Raw genomic sequence first — 16,283 nt, forward strand, 5'->3', positions numbered from 1 at the left:
CTCTATTTTGTACAAAATGAGGCACACCTGTATATCACTTTAAAATACTAAGTACAAGCTTCTGGAGGAATTTCCCTCTGCATAGTTATGTCAGATATTGTGGTCATTTCAAAGGAGATAAGACAGCCTCACTGTGAAGATGATTACTTTTTATGAAAGGAACAAAAATTAAGCAATCAGATTATTAAGTCAAAATATTAAAACAAAATAAAACACGTGCTTTTAAAAATGCAGAAAATACTATTGATTTACCACGGAAATAGTCTGTGGAAACGTGTGATCCCTTAATCCACCCCTTCTGTTATCTCTTTGTCTCATTCCTCTGCCCTTCTTCTATTTATTTCTTTTGAGAGAGAAGGGGAAGGGGAGGGAGGGACTTGAGCCAAAATCAAGAATTGGAGGCTTAACCAACCAAGCCACACAGATGCCCCTGCCCTTCTTCTTTTTAAAAAGAATCTCTAGTGGATTAAAGTATTTGACAGCCAGGAAAAACACCTGCATAGCAAAATTTAAATTTTCATAATTTTCTTCTTGTTTGTGTTGGCTTTCAGGAGAAGCTTGTGAGTTAATTCTGACGGATAAAAACTGAGGAAATGTACTGGTGGATCCTGAAGCATTTCCTTAGTTTAAGAAAGGTTCACAATGAAGGAATGTATTTTCTTTTCCACTTCTGGCTTTTGGGCATTTAATGTGTGATGCCAAAATGCCTGGAAACTTTATAGGCATTGATGTCACCGGAGACTACAAGTTTAAGCTTAAAACCAACATACTAAAAATAACAAAGATGAAAAGACTGGCACTTTTCCAGAATTCATTGAATTACTAAATTAACTGCAACAACACCATCTCCAGAGCTCATCACATGTTGTGTGATGATGATGATAATAATAACAATAATCCCTCATTTGTTAAGCATTTTTTAAATTTTTAAATGTTTATTTATTTTGAGAGTCAGAGAGACAGAGAGAGAGTGGAGGAAGGGAGAGCAACGAAGAGAGAGAGAATCCCAAGTCGGCTCCGCACTGTGAGCGTAGTCCATTGTGGGGCTTGATCTCAGGACTCTGAGGTCATGACTTGTGCTGAAATCAAGAGTTGGATGCTGAACCAACGGAGCCACCAGCACCCCTGTTAAGCATGTTTTAGTTGGAGAGTCCAGATTTCAATATCAAAATCATGTCTAGGGCAGCATGATGTCACACCCTCCGTATCCTAGTTATTTGAAACCATGAAGCTACCTCAACGTACTGGAAAGGAAGTCTGTCTGAGAAGTCAAGAAGGCTAACTGGATGTTCTTATTTTGGTGTATACACATTTACCCTTGAAAGTTTAGGGTACTGATTATTTCCTTGAGGTTCTGCCATAAGTCTTCCTCATAAATAAATTCTCTTTATAATTGACCTGTAGGTATTCTAGATTAGCAATTACTCTGCTGTGTGTATTTTAACAGCTTAAAAATATGCTTAGATATTGCTGCTATGGTTTCCATTTTCACTGGCCATGTCACATAACAGGTTGGTACTATTAACTCTGCCTTCAGTGTTAGAGCTTTCACTGGACCATTTCCATTAGCACTGTGTTGCCTTATCAGTCACTCTGCAACTAACTCACTGCCTCATTCTCTTCCATTTCCTAGGAGGTCCATGTTCTCACAACATATTTTTACTCATTTGCAGTATTTCCACCCAAGACCTTTAGGTTTTATATGAATGGGATGAGATAATCTCTGGGAAGGTAAAGGTTAACTTGTCCAGGAATAATTTCCCTGTGTGCTGGAGTCTCCCTAAAATATACTGGCCTCCTGAAAAGCTCCACAGAAACTGGTTATAGCTAAATCCTTAGCACCAGCCTCGTGATCACATGAGGGGATAGACTGGTGTTCCTCCAGTCATCAAAGGTGACATACAGCAGGGCCGGCACCAAGCGTGTGCAATGCCTCACTGCTGTTGGAGCCCAGTAACTGATCCCCACAAGGGAGTGGCTGGTGCTTCACCTAATCACGTAGTCCACTTGTCAAGGATCTAATTTCCTTTCCCAAAGTCTGATGTCCAGTCCTGTTAGTTCTCGATGTGCTCTCCTAAAATGTAATGAGCATAATTAATGCTACTTTTTCTCAGTGAGTTTCTCTTAATAGACATTACTTCTCTAGCACTCTTTTTCATGTACTTGGTAATTTGCCTTCGATTGCTTGATACATCCTAAATTGTGCACTCATATAGGGTACTGGTCCTAAAAGAGACAGAGGTCACTTTGGAGAGCTGTCTGATGTCCTATTTAGAAACCCACTAAAGGGGCATCTGAGTGGCTCAGTCAGTGGAGCATCCAACGTCAGCTCAGGTCATGATCTCATGGTTTGTGACTTCGAGCCCCACGTTGGGCTCTGTGCTGTCAGCTCAGAGCCTATAGCTTGCTTCAGATTCTGTGTCTTCCTCTCTCTCTCTGCCTCTCCCTCTCTCTTACTCTCTCTCTCTGATTAAAAAAAAACATTAAAAAAACACCTTAGAAACCCACTAAATGTCTTTTCCTCATCCACAACCTATTTTGTCTTTTGGTTGCACTGATGTTAAAAGCCATCTGAATCTGGGAGTGATAAATTTGTCCTTCTTGGTATTCCTTATGCTTACAACATGACAGAGACCAGTTTGAGTGGAAGAGATGGTGGAGACTGACTTCTTGAAGCTACTACTTCTGCATTCCCTGGTATCTCTCGACGCCCTGGAAGCTTAGGAATTCTCTTCCTTCACCTTTACTTGGTTTATACCCCTTTCTTTCTGCACTTCTCTTACCACAGGACAAGCCAGCTGCCCTCTCCAAATCCCATGTTCTATTTATGACTAATTAGATTGGAAATTGGATTATAAATAATCCTGGCTTCCATAACCAAATGTGTGACTGACATCACTAAAGACCTAGTGCCTCATGGATTATGACATTGATAAATAAGCTGGTTTTCCTGGGTTTTTTCCCCACCAGATCTGAGTGAGTGGGGCATCATGTGAGGAACATCCTGACAAAGTGTGGCCTGAAGTGAGAGAGCCACTGCTAGAAATTCCTGGCCCAGAGGAACCCCACCTTGGAGAGTAGTAAAGGAGAAGAGGAAGACTTAAAGTAGGAATGCTTGGGTGTTCAGTGTACTGCAGAATGACTATGATGCTTGCAGCAAGTGGAACTCTCAGGAATGTTCATTAGTAAAAGTATTTCCATGTTTGAAGAATATAAAAGCTGTGTGGCAAACATGTAGTGAGTAGGGAACAGAACGACATTAGTGGAGATTAGAGATACAAGCAGGGTCCAAGAACATGTAGTGCCTGCAGATCAAGATAAAGTATCAGGATTGTACTCAAATTAGTGAGAGCCAATAAGAAGGTTTTGATCATTGGTTTAGTTTTACTTGTTTCTCTACACAGGATCCAATTTTGTTCATTTAAAATAGGTTGAACTAGGAATTTTTTTTAAATGAATGATGAAGTAGAACACAGAGAGAACTTATAATGCAGTAAAGGAAAAAATAATTGCAAAGGAACAAAACCCCTGAAAATACAAGGGGAAAAAACTATAAATAAATGTAGACATATTGGACTTAAGGAAGAGGAGGCATACCTTCTCCATGGACACATGAAGAAAGAAGGAGTAGGTGGGTGCAAATATAGGTTTATTTTTGGAATTAGCCATAGAAATATTGAGGGATTTTTCATACAATTATTTAAATTTTCCCAATGACATGTGCAAGAAAGATGACAGGACTGTAGGACATCACTGAGTTTCAGGATTGTAATTACACAAAAAATGTTAAGTCAGCCAGGTTGTGTAATTTTCCTAACGGGTGCTCAGCTCTACACGTGCAGAAATAGCAAAGGCAAGATACACACACACACACACACAGACACACACACACACAGACACACACACACACAGTATTACTTTTTCAGGCAAATAATGAGTAAAATGGACAAAGAATATAAATTATGGAACCTAAGATTAAATGAGAAGAAATTATAAAATAGATATACTGATTAGCAAAAAGGTGGTGAAATGAATTCACCAAAAGTTTCAGTGAAGTGAAAAAAAATATTTCTGTGGCGCATGGGTGGCTCAGTCGGTTAAGCATCTGGCTTCGGCTGAGGTCATGATCTCATGGTTCATGGGTTCGAGCCCCGCATTGGGCTCTGTGCTGACAGCTCAGAGCCTGGAGCCCGCTTCAGATTCTGTGTCTCTCTCTCTTTCTCTGACCCTCCCCTGCTTGTGTTGTCTCTCTCCGTCTCCCAAAAATAAATTTAAAAAAATAAAAGAAAAACTATTTCTTATGAGGATTTTTGAGTAGTTAAATTAGAATGATAGAAAGTTATTAGTGAAAAAGTTAAATATGTAAAGATGATTTTGGCAGTAGCAAATATAACTAGTGTGTTAAATTTATTTTAAACAAATCAAGCACTTTAACAAGGGCAGAGCTGAGCGTTATTTATGTAAAGGTTTCATCCTCTACACTGTCATCCTTGGACCATTGATCCTCTAAGAAAGAATCCTGTCTTACTTTCTCTTGGGTCCCCTTCCTTCATTCTTCTCAAGATTTTCTGGAGAGCAGCCCTCACTCCTTTCTAGAGAGGTCGCCTCATCTCTTTGAAAGAAGAGGGCAGTCTACTACCAGAAAGGTCGCTTGACAGTAGCTAGAAGTGGTTCATTCTCTACCTCTGATGTGAAGAGGAGATAATTTATTAATATTAAAGCGGTATATTACATATGACTTAGCGTTCTATCTTATGTTTCTAAAATGTCTAAAGAGAAGTCCTCCAAAGTATTTTTAAATCCAAAGTCTATATATATAATGCCATTTTTGCTTGACTCAAATTATATAAAGATATTTATTTGTTAAAACTTTTGCTCCCATAGCAATAAAAGCATAAAATACATTTAAAATTTTAAAGTTCAGACTTAGAGAAAGTAATATCCTTACAAATGTCTGATACCATCTGAAACATCACACACACATGCACACACACACACACACGCACAACTGAAGTATAAGTAGTAAAAATATAGAGAGAACTATAAAATATGGTGGTCCATTAAGATGTATCTTGTACTCCAGTAAAACTTCAAGCTTGCAAAAATATCATTTGAGTTATTTCTTTGTGCAACAGTAGGTGAGTATTCCAACTGGCTTTTAGATACCTAAGATATGTGGTAAAAGTTGTAACTGATTGAAAATGCATAAGCAAATACTTTAAATTCAGGTTAATGGCTATCTTTTTATGCATTTATAGGTAAATTTCTAATAATTTGCCTATTAATGCGTAAAATAATTGAAGACCAGTTATTTGCCATGGGTAAATACAGAGACACAACTTAATTGTTCTACAAGCTTTTTTAAGTCAAAATTTTACTTAAAAAGTCAGTATCACAATTCCAGGGCCAAATATTCCATATCACTTTTAATTATTTTTATTGACCTAACATTTATATGATAGTTCAATGGTAATATTCAATCTGAAAAACCTAAGATATATGTCACAATCAACATGTTTATGTAGTTATAATAATAGACTTGATATGCATAAAATGCTTGAGAAACAGCCTATAATGATTTCCAATTGCCTATCAACACAAATTTTGTGCCTTGAAACACATGAATTTATTATCTTATAATTCTGGAGTTTGCACGTTTTAAGACAGGTCTTATTTAGTTAAAATCAGTGTCCTTTAAGGGCTACGTTAGGGGCACCTGGGTGGCTCAGTCAGTTAAGCTCCAGCTTCAGTTCAGGTCATGATCTCACGGTTTGTGGGTTCGAGCCCCGCATCAGGCTCTGTGCTGACAGCTAGCTCAGAGCCTGGAGACGGCTTAAGATTCTGTATCTCCCTCTCTCTTTGACCCTCCCCTCTCACACTATCTCTCTCTATTAAAAAAATAAATAAAAAACATTTAAAAAATTAAAAAAAATAAGGGCTATGTTACTTCCTAATGCTCCAGGAGAATTAATTTATTTGCTTTTTCCAGTTTTCAGAGGCCAGCCTGTATTCCTTGGATCAGGGCCTTTTTCTCCACCTTTTATTTTTATTTTTTTAAGCTTATTTATTTATGTTGAGAGAGAGCATGTGCACAAGCAAGGGAGGGGCAGAGAGATTGGGAGAGAGAATCCCAAGCAGCCTCCATGCTATCAGTGCAGAGCCTGACATGGGACTTGAATCCACAAACTATGAGATCAAGACATGCACTGAAGTCAAAAGTTAGACGCTCACCAGACTGAGCCACCCAGGCAACCCCCTCTCTTCTCTATATTTTAATGCTTCCAACTTCACCTTTCATCATCACATCTTCTTCTTCCAACTGACCTTCTTGCTTCTCTTATACAAGAGCTTATAATTACATGAAACTTGCTTGGATAATACAGGACAATCTCTCCCCTTCTCAAAAATCTTAATCACACCTACAAAATCCTTTTTTTTTTTTTTAACATGTAAGGTAATATATTTACAGGTTCCAAAGATTAGGGCATGAACACTTGGGGAGTCATTATTCAGTCTAACACACACACACACACACACACACACACACACACACACACACACAGAAACACACACACACCAGAGCATATGCTTCAGAATTTAACATTTTTATAGACTTATGTTATGATTAATGACTATCATTAGCTGCCTGGATTGTAATTAGTGAAAATTGTTAATGTTTCCCCCTGTGTTTTAGACTTTATTCAATCAGATATTGTAATCCATCTGCATTGCTGAATAATCCCAACTCAGATAACCCACTTTGAATATGAAATAGTACTATTATGATTTTGTGATTTATTATACTCAACATTTATTCTATTGAATGACATATTCTGGATTAGGCATTTTGTGGAAGATATAGATACAAAGATAAATATGAAAAAAAATCTGTCAAGGTGAACAAGAAGAAACCTTAGGGCATATAATATAAATATAAGTGTGGTAATATAAATTCCTATAATGTAAAAAAATCAAACCAGTATGAAGAAACAGACAACTTTTGATATGGAACACTGGTAAAGATTTGGCAGAATAATTAGTCTGTGGTTTTGATTTTATGAGATGAGAACGTTTTTGACTAGTGGACAGAGAAGAGAATGCATTCACAAGAACTACTTGTGAGAATATGTAAGAACAAAAAACACATGATTGGAAACATACTAGAACCAGACTGAAGCAAAACCTGGATGATGTGCTTACCCAGATGTTATGGCTCAAAAGACAGGTTAGGATCAAATTAATGGGAAATTTTAATGCCACACCAAGGAGCTGGAATTATGTCACAATATGAAGCCACAAAAAATACTAAAATTGGATGTAAATTTTTGAAATGCGATTGGAGTTTCCACTTCATTGCAGATACTATTCTTGGTAATGGGAATACACTATGGACCTTATACTCTAATGGCCAATAAAAGCCCATGGGATCTAGTCTTTTAATTTGATTCCTGATTTTTTAAATCATTTAATACTTCTAATATAAACTGAATAGTTTGTTATCTAATGAATAGTATGATAACATTGTGTACCTGAAGAGGGAGAAAGACCTAAGTTTCTGAATGGAATTTTCTTTTCTCCAGAAGGGGGCAGCACAGTCCTTGCATAAGAAGGTAGACTAGCACCTCCTAGAATGTCTCTGTAAGTGGGTGTTTGGAAAAATGAAAGCTTAGATTTTATCGTATTTTTTCTTAGCTTTAAAAGGAAAATCCCTATGGATAATAGTGACCTACCTAAAAATACATAATTAGTTCAGACCAGGGTCCCTCTAGTACTGTAGTGGTTCATGATCATTTCTCCATCTGCGTGCATGATGAAATATCTTACTCTTCTCCTCCCAGACTCCAGGACAAAATTCTCGCGTTTCACGCCTCCGCATGTATTTCCTGTGACACTTAGCATATTGGTAATGATATTTTTTGTTCCAACTTACCATCACTTATATTAAGTCAGCATTCAAAGTCATTTTGGTTATAAATGTGTAAGATTCATAAAGCTTTTCTCCTATTCAGCCTTTGATTGATGTAAAATCATGCATCATGACAAGACGTTTCTTGTTACTTGCTAACACATGTCTTGCTCCAAAATCACATTGATCAAAGATATTCTAGCTGGTAATACTAACGGTCCTCATATGCCCTCATGGAACAACTGAACCACTTATAGACACGTGTCTTCAGCTGTGCTTTCAGAGCATCTCTCAACTCCTTTTTGTACCCTGTTTATCCAGGATTCAGGCCATTCTTATACCCCTCCTCCAATATCTCCTTGAAATCCATATGACTGATGTTTCACCTTTTCTTGTCTCACACAGGGTTCATTAGTATGGCTTCCAAGTTAACTTATTTCTTTTGTAATTATCCCATATCCTGCTTTTAAAGCCAAAACTTGCTTTGCTAAGATGACTCCAAAGCTAGTTTTATAGAGAATCCCCAGCATATACAAGCAAACGTAAGAAGGAATCTACGGTTTAATGTGAGGATACATGAAGAAGTTTAGGTGAATCATCTGCTTCTTGAAAGACCTTTTTGATTCTTCTGAAGAGGCTAAAAAGCCAACCCTCTTTGGACTTTAGTTTCTTCACTAGCATAATTATGGGTTTTGAATAGATGAACTGGCTTTGTTCTAAGACTGTTTAGGTTTCATGATAGCGCTGTTCTTGGGCACACTCAGGGGACACATCACTTCTGTATATTTATCTGCATAATGGATATATATTCCTTAGAGCTCTACACTTTCCCTTATATTCAAGTCAAGATGATGGCGGACTTCTTTAGGCTAGTTTACTGGATGACTCACACATCCACTCTATCTTCCAGAATGTGTGAATCAATTTTACATTTCAAAAATCTAACACATAATTGGACATTATGGAAACATCAATGAATATTAGAATACTGGGCTATTCCGTAGGCAGGTACTAAACAGGCAGTAAACAACATGTAGAAAATAATACTGGGGCACCTGGGTGTCTCAGTCAGGTAAGTGTCTGATTCTTGATTTCAGCTCAGGTAATGATCTCACAGTTTGTGAGTTTGCGCCCTGTGTCAGGCTCTATACGGGGAATGCAGAAACTGCTTGGGAATCTCTCTTTCTCTCTCTCCTCCTCCCTGCTCTCTTTTTTTCTCTCTCAAGATAAATAAATAATTTGTTAAAAAAGAAAATAATGTGCTGCCACATATTTCAGATTTTCATTTTTTTATGTCTTCATTGGTCACATTTTCTTTGTTCTTAGAGATATATCTGAATTAATTTTAATAGTATGGCATTTATCATTGAGCAATTTATCTCAATATTAATGATAAAGTTAATTTAGAATAATGACATTTATAAACAATGTTGAATCTTAAACACACAAAAGAAGCAATTTTGTAAATGCTTACATACCCCAGATAAATGTATGGAATATGGCTTCTATTTAAAATTGAAAAAGCAATTTGCCAAGATTCACTAGACCATTTTAACCTTTTTTTTTTTTTTTTTTGTAAGCTTTACACCCATGCCTGAGATCAAGAGTTGCATGTTCTACCAATTGAGAAGCCAGGAACTCACCCATCACTAGACTTTTTTAAACTCAGCAAGTCAAGAACATAATTATAGTTGTCAAATGGAAGCATTTCTTGGGAAATACAGAGTATAGATCTACTATCTGTGTATTAATTGGGTAAAAATATTATCTATTTTGATATCATGCAAATATAGTCCAGATAGAAATGCTTATAATTATAATTCTGCAAAAAAGTATATCTATATTATACAGAATACTCTTAATTTTCCCATATAGTACACAATATTAAATTAAGAAAAGAAACAAGTTATTTAATAAATTTTATGCTTTACTCAGTGACAATTTTAAAATGTCTTATTTCTTTCACACTAGCTTGAGCTGTTAAAAAACAAAACATAAAAATAATAATTGTCAAACGAGTCCAGTCTGTAAATCAAATTAATTAATTTCTCAATAATTTCAGAACTTTTACTCTTTTACTTTTAATGAGTATTGTTTACCAGGCAAAAAATAAATTTCTAATGAAGTTGTCTTTATTTTGTTAATATGACAGATTATATTGATGAATTTTTAAATATTGAATCGGTCCTGAATTCTCAGAATTAATTTCACTCAATCATGCTGTATAATATAATGGATTGGATTTGAAGTATTTTGTCCAGGATCATAATGTTGTATTTTCATGAGATCTGGTCTGTAGTTTTTCTTTTCACTTTTCTTTTTTCTGTGTGTATGTGTGTGTGTGTTGCCTTTGCTGGTGTTGGTATTAGGGTAATGCTAGCATTTTATATTTTAAAAATGATAAGTTTTGGCTCCTATTAATTTTTCTGGTAAGAGTTTTATAGAGTTGGTATTCATTCTTTAAATATTTGGTAGAGTTCTCTAATAAAATTATGTGGACTTCAAGTTTTCTTTATTGTAAGCTTTTAAACTACCAATTCGATATATTTCAATAGTTGAATACTATTCTGATTATCTATTTTACCTTGGGTGAGTTTTGGTCATCTGTGGTTTTTGTTTTTTTTTTTTTTTGGTTTTGGTCTAAGTCTTTTAATTTGTCAAATTTATTTATATGGTGTTGTTGTATAGTAATGATAGTTACTCCCTTCATTTCTGATACTGGAAATGTAGGTCCTTCTCTTCTGTCTTTTCCTGTTTTACTAAAAGTTTATCAACTCTTTTAAAAAAACTCATTTTGTTTCTGTGTTTCTATTGTTCTTCTATTTCCAACTTCATTGATTTCTGCTCTTTATTATATCTTTCTTGTGTCGCTTTATTTTTTATATTTAAATATTTTTTATTAAATAGTTTATTACCAAGTTAGTTTCCATATAACACCCAGTGCTCTTCCCCACAAGTGCCCTCCTCCATGACCATCACCCTCCTTCGCCTTCCGCCTTGTTTGTTTTTAATATTTTTTGAACACAGAGTACCCAGTCATGTCAAACCATATTGGTGACTGAAGCAAAAGGAAATAATCACTAATATTGATCCTCTCTTTAATTAAAATGTAAATCATTCTTACATCATAGATTTTTATATTAATTTTCACTTTTTAAATATTACATTAAAGTATTACTTAATTACTGAGGTTTCACTAACTTAAATTTTTGCCTCTGAGGTAAGCGTTTCACTAGCCTACTCCTGATACTGGTCCTACTTAAATCTAACTTAATTTATTAAGAAATATGTAGGATATGATTTTTTCCCTTTGTAGCACCTTTAAACACTTCAATCAGGATAGTAAATTAGGGAACTACGTTTTCATCATTTCATGACACTCATCATATTAAGCTGAGTCCTTAAGAAAGCAGATCTGAGGAGTGTGTTTCCGAGAAAATCATTTATTTAAAAATTATATGCAGGAGCTGCCAGTAGAAGAATGTAGGAAGAAGGACAAGGAAGGGGAAGAAGCCAAGAAAGAGTACAATTTAGGTAAAATCACAGGGAGAGTGGCTTCAATCTGATCTTGAATGGGGATCCTGAGAGTGTAAATTATGCCTTAGGGTTGTGTCTATTTAAAAAAGGGAAGATAACTTTCCATATACTTGAATATATCCAAGGTCAAAGTTGAATGAATTGTGAATTGGGAATAAACCCAACTATACTGACTCTCTCTGCCCTTGAAGGCAAAACAGCAACATTTGCTCAAGACCAGTCTTCAGAAAGACTCAAGATACTGATCTGGCCATGGAAAGCAAAAGAGACAAGTAGCAGAAGTGGCATAAAGAAATGGTAAAAACAGAGGACCTGGACCGGTCTCCAAGTGTAAGCTGTATCCGTTATATAAGTACATATCAATTACAAGTACAGAGGGATTTTCAGGAATCCAGAGACTTACTGATATACAAACTAATGATTGAATTTGAATGTTTGTCAACTTTAAATATAAATACATGTACATATTTTCTTCAAGCTTATTTATTTTGAGAGAGAGAGGGAGAGACAGAGAGCGAGAGAGTGAGATCGCATAAAAGTGGGGTGGGGGGCAGAGACAGAGCACGTGAGAGAATCTCAAGCAGGCTCCATGCTGCCAGCACACAGTCTGCTGGACGCGGGGCTGGAATTCATGAACCCATGAGATCATGACCTGAGCCAAAATCAAGAGTTGGACACTTAACTGACTGAGCCACCCAGGTGCCCCAAACATATATTTATGTATACATTGTATCTATACATGGACACATGTGAGATGCATCTATTGCACTAGTTCACTCTCTTTCTCTACAAAAATTCTCTTTCTTGTAATATTTCTTTAAAAGAAAACTTGGAGCACCCAGGTGGCTCAGTTGGTTAAGTGGCCAACTTCAGCTCAGGTCATGATCTCTGGTCTGTGAATTTGAGCCCAGTGTCAGGATCTATGCTGACAGGTCAGAGCCTGAAGCCTGCTTCAGATTCTGTCTCCATCTCTCTCCACCCCTCCCCTGCTTGCTCTCTGTATCTCTCAAAACTAACAAACACTAAAAGATTAAACAAAGAAATAAATTAAATACATTTAAAAACTATGTAGAACCTCAAGCAATTTTAATTAGATATCAATATTTTATCACTACAAAATGTAAAATAAATATTTGATAACATTTTTAAATGAATCCATTTAACATATGTATATATGTATAATACCACGTTGTATAGTAGTTTGTTTACATAGACATGCAAAATATATATTAAGTACATTAGCAATTTTATACTAATTTTATATATTAATATAAGCCACTATTATATCTATATATCTATATATAATTGTGATTTGATATCCATACCTATATAAGACAATAAAAAATGTTCTCCTTAGGAGTCAGACATTTTGCTTGGTTCCTTTTCTCTTTTGAATTGATATTTCTATTCCACTATTCCACTTGCAAATAGAAATGTAAACTAACAAATAATTCTGTTACAATTGTACTTTTAAAATACTGTTCATCGCTTCTCGGCCTATTGGCTAAGATCAAGTGTAGTATCTGTTCTTATCAGTTTAAAATACTGTTTAAGCAGATCATTTTTTAAAAAAGAATACATTACAAAATTGAGTATCTTAAAATGTATCCCTTAAATTTATCAATGTTCCTTTTTCACCTAATGTTATGATATTTCTAGAAATAGAACTAAATTTTTAAACCAAAATCTATTATATATTTAAGGGTTTTAAAAACAACTTTTACATATTCATTAAATTCCCTAGTGTGTCATAAATCTACATACCTACATACCTACATTTTTCTAGTGTGTTATAAATCTACATACCTATATACCTACATTTTTCTAGTGTGTTATAAATCTACATACCTACATTTTTCTAGTGTGTTATAAATCTACATACCTACATTTTTCTTATTCAATCCTTTAGAAAATTGTATCTCCATAATTGGGTTAAATCTTTGCAATATTTGATGCTGTATCTTTTACTTAAAAATAAAATCTTACGTAGTGCCTGGATGGCTCAGTTGGTTGAATGACCTACTCTTGGTGTTAGCTCAGGTCATGATCTAACAGTTCATGAAACGGAGCCCCATGTTGGGCTCTGCACTGACAGTGCAAAGCCTGCTTGGGATTCTCTCTCCCTGTGTCTCTGCTCCTCCCTCCCCCTTTTCTTTGTCACAAAATAAATACATTTTAAAAATATCTGTAAACTTTATGACAATATAAAATATGTATGTCTATTCCTCCTTTTTTTTCAAACTAATCTTATACCATCCCAGAAATATACAATATTATCATCATTTAAAAGAAAAAGTTGGGGGAGTTGTGGGGATTGATACATAGATCACAGGTGATAATGTGGGGTTTCTTTTTTAACTTCCTGCTGAAATACACTGTTGTATTATTTTCCTTGTAAACTAGAAGTCTTCAACTGTTGTCTTTCATCTTTCTCTGATTCAGTAGAATAATTTACAAATGTTAGTATATTCTAATACCCTCCCATGAATACAAATATTTCCAACATAATTACAATTAAGTTTTTAGCATATGAAAAAGTCAGTGAAGTTTTCAAACAATTGTGTGAATTATAGTCTTGAATCAAATCTATATTGGAGAGTATGTGCATGACTCAAATCTGTTAAGAAATATCCTACACGCTTTCTAAATATTTAATGGTTGCTTTTAGTAAATGAAATTAGTGTGCTAAAATAGAACATGGATATGATGATTGCTTTTTCCTTAGAAGATTAAAGATTGCTTTTTTATTTAGATGAATGATTCACATTATTAAACTCTAATGTTTATCACTTAGAATAATTAGATATATGAGATTTATCCCATTTAATCAAAATATAACTAGTTTTGATTATCTCTAGGAAAGTAATATAGTGTTTAGAATTAATGAAAGTTAAAAATTGAAAAAACATAATAATCTTATCATTTTGCTGTCTCTAAATATTTCAGAAACAAAGCAAAAAAGTATATCATATTGAATGTGGTACATTACCAAATTATACCAATGGGAAGGATGTAATGAGGTAAAATAACACAATTAACTTTAAAACACTGAGGCATTATTAGAATGCTATTGACTTTTCTGGATATAATTAAGGTGTCAAGGGAAAACATATCTTAAAGTCACAGATCCTAAAATAATTTAGTTAATTTGTAATTTTGCCTCAAAGAAAATGTTCAAATGACCTTTCCATTGGAATAACAACTCATTATATTTATTTTTTAGTGAATTTAAAATATTACAGAAATCAATTCTTAAGAGTTCATTTAGAAATACACGGTCTAAATGAAGTGAAATCAGGGATATTATTGAGAGAAAATGTATTTTTACTGCATTAGATTGTAACTTTCCAAAAAACGTTTCTGATATATTTTAAGATACTTTTCTAGGTTAAAGTTATCTTTATGTAAATCGTTAAATCAAAGATTTATCCTATAATAAATTATTTTATATATGAGAAGCTACAAATACATGGTGTGGGATAAAAACAGTACATAACCAAAGAGAAATTTACACAAATAGTAAGGGAGAAACATGTATTGGCATAGTCATTCTAATGGAACCAATAGAATTAAAGAACATGTACTGTCAAAACAAGTGAATGGAATGATAGGTAGAAATAAGAAGATTGCATTGGCAGCATTTAGTGAAATTAAACTTCTGCCTATTCAATGACAAACTTTTCTAGATGCATATTACAGAAATTCACAAACAAACTTAAGTTTATATAGAAAAATATCCGTTATAATCTGTTTTATAGGAATGAGAAACTGGATGCAAATGAAGATTCATTATTACAGGGAAGAAGTGTGTAGGTACTTTATGGCATATTATGCAGCAGTTAGAACCTACAGATTTATGTAGAAGACTGGCAACATGACTAAATTTTTAAAATAAAATAAAACACAATTATACAGCATAAGTGCCATAGTGATTTCTACTCAAAGTAAACACACACACCATCATCCCCACCACCATCACTACTACATCAGTCACACAGTATGTGTTCTCACAAATACGTAGATATTTAAAGACATATAATCAGATGCATTAGGTGGATACATAGTACAGTAGGGGAATGGAAGGAAGTGGGAGGCAGGATGACATAGGAAAAAAACAGATCTATATTTATATCTATAGATACATTACAACACATATAAGTGTATGTGCATATATAGATGTATACATTTGCACTAATAATTTATAGATAGGCTATAAACTTATATATGTATGTATATGTACACATGCATATATATGTATTCATATTTAAATACTTAGGTATAAATATATCTAATATTTAAATAAATATCTGTTACATCTAATAATAGTTCAAATAAATATTTTGTCTAACATGATATAAGCATGTGTGTGTTCATGTGTGTATGAATATGAGAAGGAAAAAGAAAGAGAGAACAAAAGAGGTCTTGTAAAAGGCTCTATCCAGGGGTGCTGACAGCTAGCTCAGAGCCTGGAGCCTGTTTCAGATTCTGTGTCTCCCTCTCTCTCTGACCCTACCCTGCTTGTACTGTCTCTCTCTGTCTCTCAAAAATAAATAAAAAACAGCTTTGTAGTAGAGGCTAAAGTCTGGGATTGTGATGCCTCCCGTTTTGGTTTTCTTCTTCAATATGACTTTGGCTATCCGAGGTCTTTTGTGGTTCCATACGAATTTGAGGATAGTTTGTTCTAGCTTTGAGAAGAATGTTGGTGCAATTTTGATGGGGATTGCATTGAATGTGTAGATTGCTTTGGGTAGTAATGACATTTTCACAATGTTTATTCTTCCGATCCATGAACAGGGAATGTTTTTCCATTTCTTGGTGTCTTCTTCAATCTCTTTCATAA

The 16,283-nt window shown here is 34.6% G+C and overlaps 1 long non-coding RNA gene and 1 pseudogene across 4 annotated transcripts in view; one reads left to right on the forward strand and one right to left on the reverse strand.

Moving 5' to 3' along the window:
• The window catches only part of LOC115286439, a 444,475-nt gene that overhangs the window by 316,990 nt on the left and 111,202 nt on the right, over positions 1 to 16,283 (reverse strand). The gene's annotated exons all lie outside the window — the stretch shown is intronic.
• Positions 12,928 to 13,056, forward strand: LOC115288885 (annotated as a pseudogene).

Source organism: Suricata suricatta, chromosome 3 (genome assembly GCF_006229205.1).
Source record: "Suricata suricatta isolate VVHF042 chromosome 3, meerkat_22Aug2017_6uvM2_HiC, whole genome shotgun sequence".
NCBI classification, from domain to species: domain Eukaryota; kingdom Metazoa; phylum Chordata; class Mammalia; order Carnivora; family Herpestidae; genus Suricata; species Suricata suricatta.